General features: G+C 36.1%; 1 non-coding gene across 1 annotated transcript; it reads right to left on the bottom strand.

Annotated features, from left to right (window-relative positions):
- LOC113728373 (small nucleolar RNA R71) lies at positions 1–107 on the bottom strand. Its single transcript, XR_003458095.1, has one exon. It is a non-coding gene; the product is annotated as a small nucleolar RNA R71 (small nucleolar RNA).
- Between the last annotated feature and the right edge of the window lie 14,426 nt (positions 108–14,533).

Raw genomic sequence — 14,533 nt, 5'->3', positions numbered from 1 at the left:
AAACTACGCATGGAAATATCAAGTTTTGGTCAGTAGGATGGTGAATCATCATATGAGCCTTGGGAGAGGTACAAAGAGTTGTAATGGAAATGTTCACATCATGGACTTCTCGAGTAGCTAATTGTACAAATTTTCTATAATGGTTTAATATATCCTATGAAAACTCATATTGATGCTGCTACAGTGGAGCACTTATGGGAAAGTCGGCCAATGAGTCTCAACAATTAATTGAAGAAATGGCGGCCAATAACTACCAATGAACTAACGATAGAGGTAATACTAAAAGACATGCAGGAATGAATGAGTTGAACGTTTTAAACATGTTAAGTACAAAAATGGACAATGTGATGAAAGTGCTAAATAGATAAGGTGAGGTTGATCCAACGTCTAATGGTAATGTAGCATGTTGTACTCTTTTGGAAAAAAATCATGAAAGTACTAATTGTGTTACTATTGCACAGGTACAATATATGAAGTGTATCAATTGACCGAATCAAAACAATCCTTATTCCAACACTTACAATTATGGATGGAGAAATCATCCAAATTTCGAGTGGAGAGACCATGAAAATTAACAATGACCAACCAATCCACCGGATTTTCAATCAAAACAAGCACCTATTGAATCCAAACCCTCATAGGAGATGGCCATTACAAAATTAGCTAATCTAATACTACAATTAGTAATATGGATAGATTAGCTAAAACAACCTTGGAGAGATTTGAAAGACTAGAGAAAAGAATGGACCAATTAACCTCAACGTATAAAAATGTCGAAGTTCAACTCGGCCAAATTATTAACACCGTGAACCTAGAAACCAAGGGGAGTTATCAAACAAAACCCAAGTCAATCCAAAGGAGCATTGCAAGACAAATTATTCTCCGAAGTGGTAAACAATATGATGGCTCTTCTAATGTTGGGCTTAAGAGAGAAGAAAAAAAGGAAAAACAAGAGAGTTTGATTAATGACAAAAGGAAAATATTTCAAATAATATCCTATCCAAAAACATTCTTTAATTTTTTACTCTTTTGGCTAAAAACAATGTATGACTGATAATACTAATTGTATTAAATGTACATAATTTGATATCTATAACTAATAATAATATTATTATAATTAATAATATTAAATATGATATATCTATAATTATAATATATATATATATATATAAGGCGAGGGACAGGGCGCGGAATTGGTGCGGTGTATACTCGCCCGTCCTATGGCTCTCCTAAAAGCACCCACCGTTAAAATTACCCCTTGCCCCATGAACACCGCCTCTCCTAAAAGCACCCGTCCTAATATAAATAAATAAATATATATATATATATATATATTCTTATGATTTTTCTTAGTGCTTGATTTTCATCTTTTTTTGTCTTTTGTGGGATGAAAAGAAACAACGTTTGTTGGGTTTTGTAGAAATAGTTTGATTTTAGTTAATTTAGAAAATGATAATGTGCGTTAAATCATTAAATGGTGATGATTGGCCTCTTATTTGTAGACATTCTTCAACGACTTTTTTTTTTAAATTGATTGTTTTTAATTTCCATTTCTAGAAATAGTTTAAATGACAAAGGCGATGCCTTGTGGTGAACTTTGTTCAAGATACGGTGGTATGCATCTGGTATTCATCAATGATGATGATGGCGACTTCCTATGGTCAAGCTTCTTGATGTTTTGGCCGCACCTAAAAATGAAGAAGATGATAGGTGTGAAGAATTGGGAGCTGCCTGGACATTCTAAACCTCCTTTTTTTTTTTTTTGTTACAAATGGCCCCTAACCAAAAAGTTAAACATGGGGTGGTATCTCTCGTATTATCTACAGCAGCAGTCTTTAAGTCCGTTCGAGGGCTCTCTCAGAAAATTCTAAATATTCTTCTCTCCACTTTATGTGAGCTTTTGAATTTTTCTTTTTTGTTTTGGATATATTAAAGTCCTTGAATCGAGGTTGAATTGTAAAGATCAATTGAATCGTGACCTGGACATTTGACTGGTTCACTTATTGGTTCGAATTTAAAAATATTGACAAAAACATTTCAATTAAATCTTAAAAAGTAACTGAAAAAGGTTTAAATTATAAAACACTCTAAAATACATATTGTATTAGTAAAGCTTTTAAAATACAATATTACAATATTGTTTTTTTGAAAGGCACCCTGAGGAATATTTAATCCATGGAACCCAATTTTCTCTACTCCTCAATGTCCTCCACCATCCTTCAACATCGTGATGGATGATGGCTAACAACCGCAAATCCTCGTACGAATGATGGCTGGATATCAAGACAATTACATTTAAAATAATTATAATTAAAAATTATATCTACTGCTCTAAAAGATATAAAAGAAAAATTAAATGAGAGACGTGACAATGGAGAACAAGTTGCCTGCGTAATTTAACAAAAGGCGGAACTCACAAGAAAGACTGGTCCCAATTCCCAAAATTCGGCAGGGGGACAATAATTTAGTATGGACCGGTTCTAAGATTCTGCGAAAGGACAAGAATGGTCACATTCGGGGTGTCTGATATGTTAGTGTCAATCAATGTCAATATTAAAAAAAGAAAGAAGAATGCGATTATCAAATGAATGGGCATTGGACAAGGGCCGAACGATTATCAAAAAAAATCGTTGGAGGTAATTTTGTGCAAAATATATACGATGTAACTTTAATTTCACACGATATTATTTATTTTTAATAATATATAATTATATAACAAAATTTTATGAATTTAATATATAATGGTGAAAAATTGAGGTACAAAATAAAATTTGGACCTTATATTTTTTTTAATCAAATTTTGACTATGAACTAGCAGGAACAATTCCTCTTCCATGGGCATTACTCTATATTTACAGGCTCCAACGCGTTGGCACAAAAATATCAAGCAAAGTGAAAATTATTTTAACTATTTAATATAAGTTGTCGCCGCACCAAACTTTTCACCATTAATCAAATCTCTACATATTAATAAATAGAATCAAAAACTAATTTGTCTATTTTGATGACAAAAATATTTCACAAGAAGGAAGGGCACTAATTGAAATTTGACTGATTTCGTATCGACATAACAAACATGGAATGGTCCCAAAACAATATGGAAACACAACAGTTTGGAAGGGCTGATTGTTGTGACACTTTTTTTTTTTTCTAAATGTGCCAGCTTTATGTAGTTAATAAAAATAAAAAAATTTTATAAATTGACAAATTTTTACACACGCTCACACTTCACTGCCAATTCAAGTTAAAACTACATCGTTTTATGTATAATTGACACAAGTGATGAAATATATTATAACCTGTGTTGATTTTATAAATTTATAGCGCTTAAGATATATATTGAACAAATGGAGAGATCGATGGAAAAAATCTAACGAAAAGGAGAATCTCATTTTTGACCTGTACTAAATTTATTTGATAAACTGTTTAAAGTTAAATCATTGATATCATGACATGCAGGACCCTTCACTCGTCCAAGTGGACATAAAGCTATAGGGTAAAAGATGCTATCCATGATTGATTGAATAGATGAGGATGCAAGGGACCCCATATAATTAAGTAGATATACAAACTTGGAGTTGCAAAGCTTCTCTCTCTGTAAGTGAGTTAAAAAATTTTTAACCATAAATTACACGTAACCCTCTTGTAGTTTCGCACATTACCATATGATTATCTAACATTTCATAATATCGACTTCATCTCCTTGTAGTTCCATGTAAATAAGAAACTTGATAGAAAATAGCCTCCATAATGTCATTATTTGAAATATGAGTATTGTTCTTATTTAAATAATAAATTGAACCACGATCTTATCACCTTGAACAAAACTCTTGGTAATTTTGCAAATAAATGCAAAAACTGCAGGAATAAAGTATATATTCATACAGATCACAGACAAATTAAGTAGATATTATGATTTTATCACACGTATTTTTGGAGAGCATTTAATTCAATCGCAGTGATCAGTCGTGCTTTCTATCTATTTTCAGGTTGCATAAAATCGTAGGGGATGATGTGGATATATTAAAAATTTAGGGAATCATACGGTAAAATTTAAAACTTTAGGGAGGTCATATGTAATTTACCTTTTTCGTTTCTAATGACCTGGAGAAAATATTCACTTCTCTAGGAAAAATAATTATTGACCAAAGCTGTATTTAGACCTACACGCTAATTTTCAACTTACATCTTATGCATAAGGGTTACATTCTTGCCTAGTTACACAATCAACCCAACCATTTTTTTTTTTTTTTTTTACATTCAACCCAACCATGTTAACAGTCATCATGCCTTCAAAAGTATAATGATTATTGATTAAAAAAAAAAGAGTTCGCATCCAAAAATTATTTGAAAAATACGAGGATCCAAGATCTTATGTGTAAAGCAGACAAAATTTGTCTACCTATACGTAAACCTTGAGACCCTAATAGCTTCTTGATCTTATATGGAAGAAATATTAATTGATTTATGGCGATGCAAAAAAATTGATTAGGTTTAGGCCTCCAAGAACAAAATATGAGAAGATGATAGTACTCAGTCCGGAAACTTATTCCTGCTGTCGGTTCTATATCAATTTGGATACTTTAGGCAATGACTTCTTCTTTGACGTAAAACTACGAGCTATTATTGATAATGCAGGAGCAATCCCTAGTTAGCAGCAGCATGCTACTCTTACGCAGTAACGGAGGACAAAAGATGCCGCTAAATCCTGCACAATGTCAAATTACTAAAGAGCTGCAAAAACAAGTATAGATGGTGAGAACTAGCGGTTCTAATGTATTATGAGCTGCTTGTACAGATTTCTTTTTTGAAAATCAATAAAATGCGATTATTTTTAGGTAAAAAAGGTTAATTATACAATAAACTCTATGACACCTATGAAAAGATGTTCATTGAGAAACTCTATTCCATATAGAAATCATAGGTCTGTTTAGATTTGAAGATTTTCTAAACACTAATTTTACCATATTGAAATCTTAGATCTATTTAGATTTGGAGATTTTCTAAAAACTAGGGGTGCTTGTTTCACAGATTGGAATCGAAAATAGAAATGGAATCATAGACTCTGGTTTGCAATTAAGCTTTTTATTCCAATATCTAGTTTGATTCACACATTAGAATTAGCATCATTCCAATTCCTGATGTTTGGTTTGATGAGTGTTTCAGAATTAAATACAATTAAATTTCAAATTTACCCCTGATATAACAATTCTTATAAAACAAAGGGTTAATTGTAGAAACCTCCCTTGAGGTTTTTGACACTTGCACTGACACTCCCTTGAGGTTTCAAAACAAACAAATTCATTCTAAATTTTGGTTTGGGGTAATTTCATAAACCAAATCGCGGTCACTTTTTGTAAAGTATCACTTTCCCATAAAAGATCAGCTCTTTATGGCTTTCCTCCATTATAAGAATAGAGTATCCATTTTCCCATAAACAAATTTATTTATCGGATAAAATAAAAATAAACCCGTTTTCCAATAAAACACCAGCTCTTTATAGTTTTTCTCCATTATAAGAACAGAGTACCCTTTCAAAATACAAATGGAAAACTGCAAAAAACATAAACAAGGAGAGCCTCCAAGGAGTCAAGGGGTCTGCATAGTTGAGTCCTTGGATTTGTTCTCTTCTGAAGATGGCCGATTCTTCGAGTCAGATTGCCGGACCTCTTCAATCATCCTAACTACTTCATCCATGTTTGGTCGCATGTCTGGCACCTTGGCAACACATGCCATGGCTATTTGCAGCATCTGCACCATTTCTTCTTCAATATTTTGGAACCTCATCAACTCGACATCAAAAACTTCGGCTGTCCATTCGTCCCTGACAACTGATTGGACCCACCTCGGGAGATCAACCATGTCATCCCGTCCTGGAGACTGAATTGGTCGTTTTCCAGTTAACATCTCCGCCATTTTTTCAAATCGCAAATTCTACCTTAGTATTAATTATAGGAGAAATTTGGGTGGAGGGTTTTCTTCAATTTTTCTTAGAGATCTTTCTCGTGGAGATCTTGTTGAATAATTTGCCCACTAAAAATATTTGCCCACTATTAATCTATTTAGATCTTTTTTTTTTCAAGAGATTTTGGATTATAGATGAAGACTATATGATGAAGAAGAAGAGATAGAAAAACTGATGAAGAAGAAGAACAGAAAGACGGCGTGTAACGGAGAGAAAGAGAGGGTAGAGGAGTTTTGTATGTGAGGAGTAGGTCCGTCATAAATGTTGTCCGAGGGAATAAGTTGAGGGTTTTATCCAAAATCTCCTAATTTGTTCGGGAATGGGATAAGTCCTATTTTTTAGAAATGATTCCAAAAATTGCATTCCAATAGGTTTAACCCAAGCAACAAATAAGGGGTTTATTCCATTCTGTGATTCCCAAACCCTTTAACTAAACAGCCCCCTAGTTTTTCAAGTATAACACTAGAGTAAAATCTATCCCAAAAACACTTCAAATAAATCTCAAATACTTCTAATAAAAATATTAAAAAATAGAAAAAAAAAACCACCACCTTTTTCTTCCCCCACCATTGCCATTCCCTCCCTCTTCCTCCTCCTTTCCCTCTCCTTCAACCTCTCTCCTCCGTCCTCCATCCTCTTCTCCCCTTCCCCCCTCCTTCCCCCTGCTCCTCCTCCTTTTTGTGACTAGATTTGCTTATGGTGCCTAACCAACCTGGGTAGGAGTGGGGTTGGGGGATAAAGAGGGAGAAGGAAGCAGCGTAGGGAAAGAGAAGGAGGAGAGGGAGGAATAGTAAATAATTTTAAAATGTCCCAAAAAAGTCTAAATTTTAAAACACTCTAAAATAAAATTATATAGTCCATACAGGACTATATAATAGTAAATAAAATTTTTTTTGGAAAGGCACCCTAAAAAATATTTAGTCCATACAGGACTCCAGTTTTGGGGATCCTCCTCCATCCTTTAACATCCTGATGGATGATGGCTAATAAGAGGGGTGGCAATTTCCGACACGATCTGAAAACACGACACGAATCTAGCACGAAATTAATGAGTTTGGGTTGAGGTTTCGCAGGTTTGAGTCAAAATTAGGTCGAACCCGATGGACCCGAAAAGAAAACGAGTCGAATTTGGGTCAACCCGTGGATGACCCGATAACCTGTTTAAGAATTAAAAATAATTTAATAAACTTAAAAATTATTTTATCTAACTAAACTAAGTTATTCTTTTTTTCCAAATGCATTAATTACTTAATCCTAAATGAATTTATTTAACTTGTGTGAGATTGAAATTATTATATTTGGATAAATAATGCATTATAATTATTTTTTACTTTTATACAGTTTTAATTTATTTTATATTTGGTTCGGGATAAAACTCTTTTACAGTGTTTTAATTTATTTTAGATTTGGTTTGGGATTATTTATTTAAATTTTTGTTACTTGATTATGTAATTAGTCTTGTACGAAATTTGTTTTATTAGAAATTACAGTGATAAATTAATAAATTAAAATTAAATTCGGGTCATTTCGGGTCGACCCACCAACCCGAAATTTTCGGGTTCGTGTCAGATATTCTGACCCGTTTCGGGTTGGCAAGTCAGGTTCGGATCAGCGAGTTTTCTGTTATACCCGAGTCTCAACCCGAAACGGACTCGATTGCCACCCCTAGCTAATAACCTCAATTCCACGTAGGACATGGATATCATAAATGAGAGGCATAACAATGGAGAACAAGTTGAGGAAATTTTGGGACTGGTTTCGGCAGGGTCCAGTGCTTCCATAGAATTTTGGTACCAGACCGTCCTATGCGTTCCTTGTTTTACGGAATTTTGGGACCAGTTCGTTCCAAAATATGTAACTAAGTTGCAAGCATATGCTAAAGGTGTATATAGTATGTGAATTTATATTCACTAATTACTAATTTTGTTTAAGCATAAACAACTAAAACAATGCATATAAATTGCATATCAACATATTAGCGTATTATCCTTTATCATTGAAAGCAATCAAGTCATTTGGAGAATCATTGGATCTTGGTCTAATAACTAAGAAAAGCCTTTTTAAGCTCTCTTGTGCACTAAATTAAAGATTCAAACCCCACCTAATACATTACAAGGAAGTGTGTAGCTTTCTTGTTTTTTCAAAAAAAAATCAGAGAGTACAGCAGTGAACTTGTCTAATCTGACGGTTCATCCTGCACCTCTGATACGTTTCTGTAGACTTCTCCTCTCGCATAATATAGGTTAATGTAGAAGTAGATTAGAAGTTGCTACTAATGACAAAAAAAAAAGAAAAAAAAAAGACATTTGGAGGAGGGGTCAGGACTGGGTCAGGACGATTCGGGAAGAGAGAGTGCAAGTTTGGTGTGGTGATAATTTATATTAAATAGTTAAAATAATTTTCACTTTGCATGATATTTTTTTGCCAACGGGTTGGAACACGTGAATCAAAATTGGCGATGAGTAGGTCCGAATGAACCCTCTCTCTTCACTCAAGGTTATCTCATAATTGAAGAGCATCCTAGTGTGAACTTAGGCTTAAAAAAATGGCTTATGCAAATTTGATGAATAAGAAAGAGTCCACTTGTACATCCTTGGGGATGCACAATTTTGGAGTAAATATATTGAGCCCGACATATCTTTGTACGTTTCCATCACGGTTGCGTGAAGATTGCATTCTTTTTCTGGATGTTGCTGCGGTATGTTTACATGTCAAAACAGAGGTGTAGAAAGTTAACGGAAAAGACATTCAAGCATTTTTGGCCACAAACGGTAGGGGAAGTGTGTTGGGCGGGCACGTGGAAAGGGCTTTTGTGACGTGCAACCGGAAGATCTATTGGGGGTTGAAGAGGACTCCAGCCGGGCATGCCAAATGTGGAGGGGCCGAAATTAAGCAACCGGGAAAGTGAGGGTTTGTACGCGAAAGTACGGCATGGAAAAAAGGCGCGAAGCTTACTGGATAAGCTAAAGAGTGCAGGCGTATTAGAAAGGAAAAAGCGCCAAAACCTGAGCAGGAGGAATAGCAGAAGATAGGGATTTGTTATGGAGCTGGCGGCGGAAATAGATGCTTCGGAGATGCAGTGGGACAGTGAAGGAGAAAGCGAAAATGTAGTATCGCCGATGCATCAGAGTGGAACACCTTCGAATTTTAAAAGTTGCAGCAGTGAACGGAAGGCCATTCGTCGGACGGCGGAAACAATGGTAGTATCGCTGATGCATGAGAGTGGAACACCTTCGAATTATAAACGTTGCAGCAGTGAAAGGAAGGCCATTCGTCGGACGGCGGAAACAATGGTAAGCCACTCAACTCATTCCGTGAAGAATATGGTGGATTGGATCTCGGATGAGCAGCGGCAGGCTGTCAGAGAGTTTGGATTCGGGTCAATTTTGAATGTGAAGGGAGTAGAGGTTGACGAAGAGATGTTGAAGTGGCTGGTGGATAACTTTGATGTAGATCGGAGGACACTGAACGTTCATGGGTACTGTCTACAGGTGACAGCGGAGGATGTGGAATGTGTACTTGGTTTGAGCAGCCGTGGGAAAGATATTGAAAGCGAAAAGCGAAGGCAAGAGATGGATACAGAGTTGGAAAGAGAATTGAATATCAGAATAAATAGCGGTGAAATTGTAGTGGAGGAATTGAGGCACAGTATATGTAGTTTGCATAACGAAGGCTTAGAATTCAAAGTGAAGTTCGTATTGTTTGTTGTTGGTAGGTTGTTAGCACCAAGTTTGGATGACAAAGTGAGCCGGGCTCTGGTGGCTGTAGTGGCTACAGAGGAGAATATGGAAAATTTGAACTGGTCGAAATTCATACTTGACAATTTGGTGAAGAGCATCCGTGATAGAGACGGCAACGGAATAGCGGGATGTGCACTTTTCTTGATGGTATAAGAAAGACGCACCATTTTGTATTAGAGATAGGAATTACTGGAATAATGAAATTAAACTTTGATAGAAAAGACCCGTAAATGATGGTAGGCGTTTTTGTCCGTGCAGATTTACTATCTGGAACGATTCTATATCGAGGGTGAGGACGAGTTTCGCAAGTTCCAGCCGAGAGGGCCGAGGCTAAGATTTTGGGGAAGGTACGAGATTAATGAAAGCGTGCGAATATTGAGGAGGAATCACATATTTGAGGGGGAACAGGTAATGTAAAATCCTTTCGTGTGAATTGTTGTTGAAATTGCAATCTGCATTTTGTGACGTTACTAGTAGTACAAAACTGAAGGGTTGTAGTGACAGGGCAATGTGCAGTTTTACAATAACATAAGCTGTAGAGAAGACATTGATAGAAGACTGATTGAAATTGAATGTGGTAATAAAGATGTGAAGGATAGTATTGGTAGAATGGAAGCAATGATTGAATGTCGTTTTGAAAGGCTGAGGAGCATGTATGAAAGTGGAAGGGTGTGCAAAACAAACCGGGCACTTGGTGTGGAGGGTGGGCAGAAGGACGATTGGCGCGGTAATGTTAAAAGAGGGAGTGAGTTACATAAATTGAGTCCTACAACGCCAGATGTTAGGTCCAAAAGCAGGAGTGAAAATGATAGAGTCACTACGAATAGTACTGTAATGGGTGAAAAGAGTGCATCGAAAATTACAAAGTGGAGGAGTAGAAAGAGACTAAGGATGGACAATACGGAGAAGCCTGTGGGGGAAGACAAACAAAACAGAAGGCAAGGTAAAAGAATAAAGGTATGGATCGGTTTGTGCCAAGGTATTTGTAGCATTAGAAAAGTAAAGTATAAATTGTAGTTTTATGTACAGATGGATAGCAGTGTGATGAACAAGTGTCAAACGAAGATCGTTGCTTTATTGGCAAAGGTGAGTATTCCAACGTTCCAGAATTACTAAAGTATGGGAAATTATAGACAATGAAAGATGACATATTTTTGTGGTAGCAGGAAACGAGGCTAGCATCTATCGGGGGAAAATTGAGTGAGGGACGAGCAAAAATACTGAAGTTCTTGTTTGACACTCAGCTGTCGCAAGGGTATGTACTGGATCATGGATTTGTTAAATCAACAGTTCTATTTTGTTTTATCCTTTATTTGAAATTGCAATGGGAAAGGGGACAGAAAAGTATTTGCAATTATAAGGTTGACTAAATATGTAGTATGATTATCCCCATAGGGGAGAGGGCATAGGAACGAAAATCTTCGAAGCAGTTAAAATTGGTTTACAAGTGAGCACAAAACTTACAATTTGTGTGCTGTCAATCATGCCACCTTTATATAAAAAGCAAGGGTAGGTAACATGGTTGCATATAGAATAAAAGGTGAGTATTCCAGAAGTTTGAGAATGGAAGTACAATGAAAACTCAATGACCCTTATGGTGAGTACATAACCGCCTTAGGCTAACTGAATGACCCTAAGGACCGATTGAGTCATTGAAACCGTGATTGCTGGTTGTATTAGTGAGGAAGACCGAACCTAGTCTGGCCGTTTTCACTCGAGTCATTGAAAATGATGATATCAAGTTTGTAGATTATGAAACCGTAATACACATAGGGAAAACATTAATGTACGCTGTTGTAATGACAGGGAAGTACTGGTGTCAATTAAGGGGCAGACAGCAAGTCGGGATGCAATGGGGTCGTTGCTTCCTGAAAAACCCATGGCATGTGATGTGAGTAAATCGAGGGATTGAAATTGGGTGGTGTTGTGTGGACTGTTTCACGGAGGACGAAGTGATGTGACTTGAGTTTGGTGCAGATAATCAATTGCTATTGTGCGATGAAAACAGCGCGGCAGCAAAGGCGTCCTGACGATCAGTCAATGCGATGGTGGTTCATGCCAACTTGGTTTCAGGTACAAGTGTTCGGCCAAAGTTGGGGGCTTGTGAGTACGTACATTCATATTGAAATGTCATATTTTACTGTCGTGTTGTAGCAAGAGATTTTGGAGTTCAACAAATCAGCAGACGAGCTGTACTGTACATATCTACAGGAATGTAAAGTAGGAGGTAATATAAAAAAGTGTGAGAAGGTACGAGCAGCTGCCCTGTTATGTAGCATAATGGAATAGATACAGATTGCCATGATGATGACTAACTAACCGCTGCTATGCTTCAGATATTCGTGCCAATGTGGCACGATGAGCATTGGTATATGTGTGTGGTGGACATGGGAAGCGAAGAAGTATTAATTTATGATTCATTGAGAGGAGACGAGCAAACGGAAATGAATAGGCGCAGCTCCGTGGAGACAGTGGTAAACTAAGTTGGTTTGTCAAACATTTCATGAACACGACCATCACCTTTACAATTGGTGGCAGTAAACTTAAAATTGGATATGTTTTTCTTGTATGGCCGTCAGATTGAAAGGTTGGAAGCAGCGCTGACTTATGGTTTGGAGGGGCAGTATTCGTCATGCCTTTGGCTGTACAAAATAAAAGCTGCAGCCACATGTCCACAGCAACGGAATGCGTAAGTTGCATGTGCATAGGTTTGGAAGTTTTTTCCATAGTTCAGCAACGGTTGTCTAAAAATGTGGTTATGGTTTGTAATGCAGGTGGGATTGTGGGTTATTGATGCTGAAGTACATGGATATGTTATCAAGTGGAATTGGAAGCTGGAAATGGAATCAGGTAAGGAAAAAGGAATGGCGTCGTATGCTGTAACAGTAAGTGTGTATGCTTGCATTGGTTGCGAACGATGGAGATAGTAACAAATTTATCGGTGCAGTACAATTCGGAGCAGGAGCGGCGCAAAGTAGCACTGTCTTTGGTTCTGGATGATGCCAACGTTGTCCGTCATGAAATTATGCGGAAAGCGAACACGCACAGGAGGTTGGAGATGAATAAAGTTGAGGTTCGATGAAGGTGGCAAGATAGAGAGACAAAGTAGCGGCATTTTGTGGAAAGGGCCATGTTTTAGGCGGTGTCATAGTCGGATGGACGTCGTCGTAGCCTAAAATGTAGAAGACGGAGAGAGAGAGTCCAAAAGCTGCCATAGCAAGGCAAGCGGTTGGTGTGTATCCATGAGTTTCATTAGAGGAAGGGAAAGCAAAGTTCAACCGAGCAAACTCGCCGGTGGTGGTGCGGGGAGACCTTGCCATGGGGATAACGAGTACCACAATCTTCATGTGGTCGAGAGTTAAGAGAAGATTTGTGGGTGGTTATGAGTAGCGTACAGTGATCCATGGTATGCAGTCATTAGAAATAAATGAAAAAAGATTGAAATATTTGATTTGTGGTAATTAAAGTTATGTATCGCGAGAGTTTATGAATTAGGTGTCTTGACGTATCCGAAACAATTTGTCTTAACACGGACTTTTAACCTGCAATAGGTTAGTTTCTTGCTTTGCATTCTATGGTAACGGGTAAATGACACTCAAGTATAATATCGATCCGATTTTATCGAACAAATAAAGTGGCCATACATAGCTGGTGTTTTATTGCAAACCGTGTTCAATTAAATTTTATCCGATAAGTGAATTAGTAAGTATGGCATATTGGTACTCTGTCTCATAGCGGAGGAAATCGATAAAGAGCCGGTGTTTTATTGGAAAAGGGGTTTTACTAGAGAACTGATTGATAAATAAATGTATTAATGGAAAAATGGGTGCATTGTTCTTATAATGGAGGAAGGTAATAAAGAGCTGGCCTTTTATGGGAAAGTGATACATTACGGAAGTGACCGCTATTTGGTTTATGAAATTATGACCCGAAAATATTTAGAATTAGTTTATTTATTTATATAAAAAATTATAATATACATTTTAGTATAATTTACTGATTGATTTTAATTTTATTGGATAAAAAAATTGTTTTATGGAAAAGGGTACTCTGTTGTTATACTGGAGAAAAGCCATGAAAAGCTGGGGTTTTATTGCAAAACGAGTTATCATATATTTTATCCGATAAATGAATCTATTAATGGAAAAATGGGTGCATTGTTCTTATAATGGAGGAAGGTAATAAAGAGCTGGCCTTTTATGGCAAAGTGATACATTACGGAAGTGACCGCTATTTGGTTTATGAAATTATCCCAAAAAATTTAGAATTAGTTAATTTATTTATATAAAAAATTATAATATACATTTTAGTATAATTTACTGATTGATTTTAATTTTATTGGATATAAAAATTGTTTTATGGAAAAGGGTACTCTGTTGTTATATTGGAGAAAAGCCATAAAAAGCTGGGGTTTTATTGCAAAACGAGCTATCATATATTTTATCCGATAAATGAATCTATTAATGGAAAAATGGGTGCATTGTTCTTATAATGGAGGAAGGTAATAAAGAGCTGGCCTTTTATGGGAAAGTGATACATTACGGAAGTGACCGCTATTTGGTTTATGAAATTATCCCAAAAAATTTAGAATTAGTTAATTTATTTATATAAAAAATTATAATATACATTTTAGTATAATTTACTGATTGATTTTAATTTTATTGGATAAAAAAATTGTTTTATGGAAAAGGGTACTCTGTTGTTATATTGGAGAAAAGCCATAAAAAGCTGGGGTTTTATTGCAAAACGAGCTATCATATATTTTATCCGATAAATGAATCTATTAATGGAAAAATGGGTGCATTGTTCTTATAATGGAGGAAGGTAA

This window comes from Coffea arabica, chromosome 2c (assembly GCF_036785885.1).
Source record: "Coffea arabica cultivar ET-39 chromosome 2c, Coffea Arabica ET-39 HiFi, whole genome shotgun sequence".
Classification (NCBI taxonomy): Eukaryota; Viridiplantae; Streptophyta; class Magnoliopsida; order Gentianales; family Rubiaceae; genus Coffea; species Coffea arabica.
The sequence above is the reverse complement of the archived record's forward strand: the minus strand, read 5'-3'. Positions and strand labels throughout refer to the sequence as shown.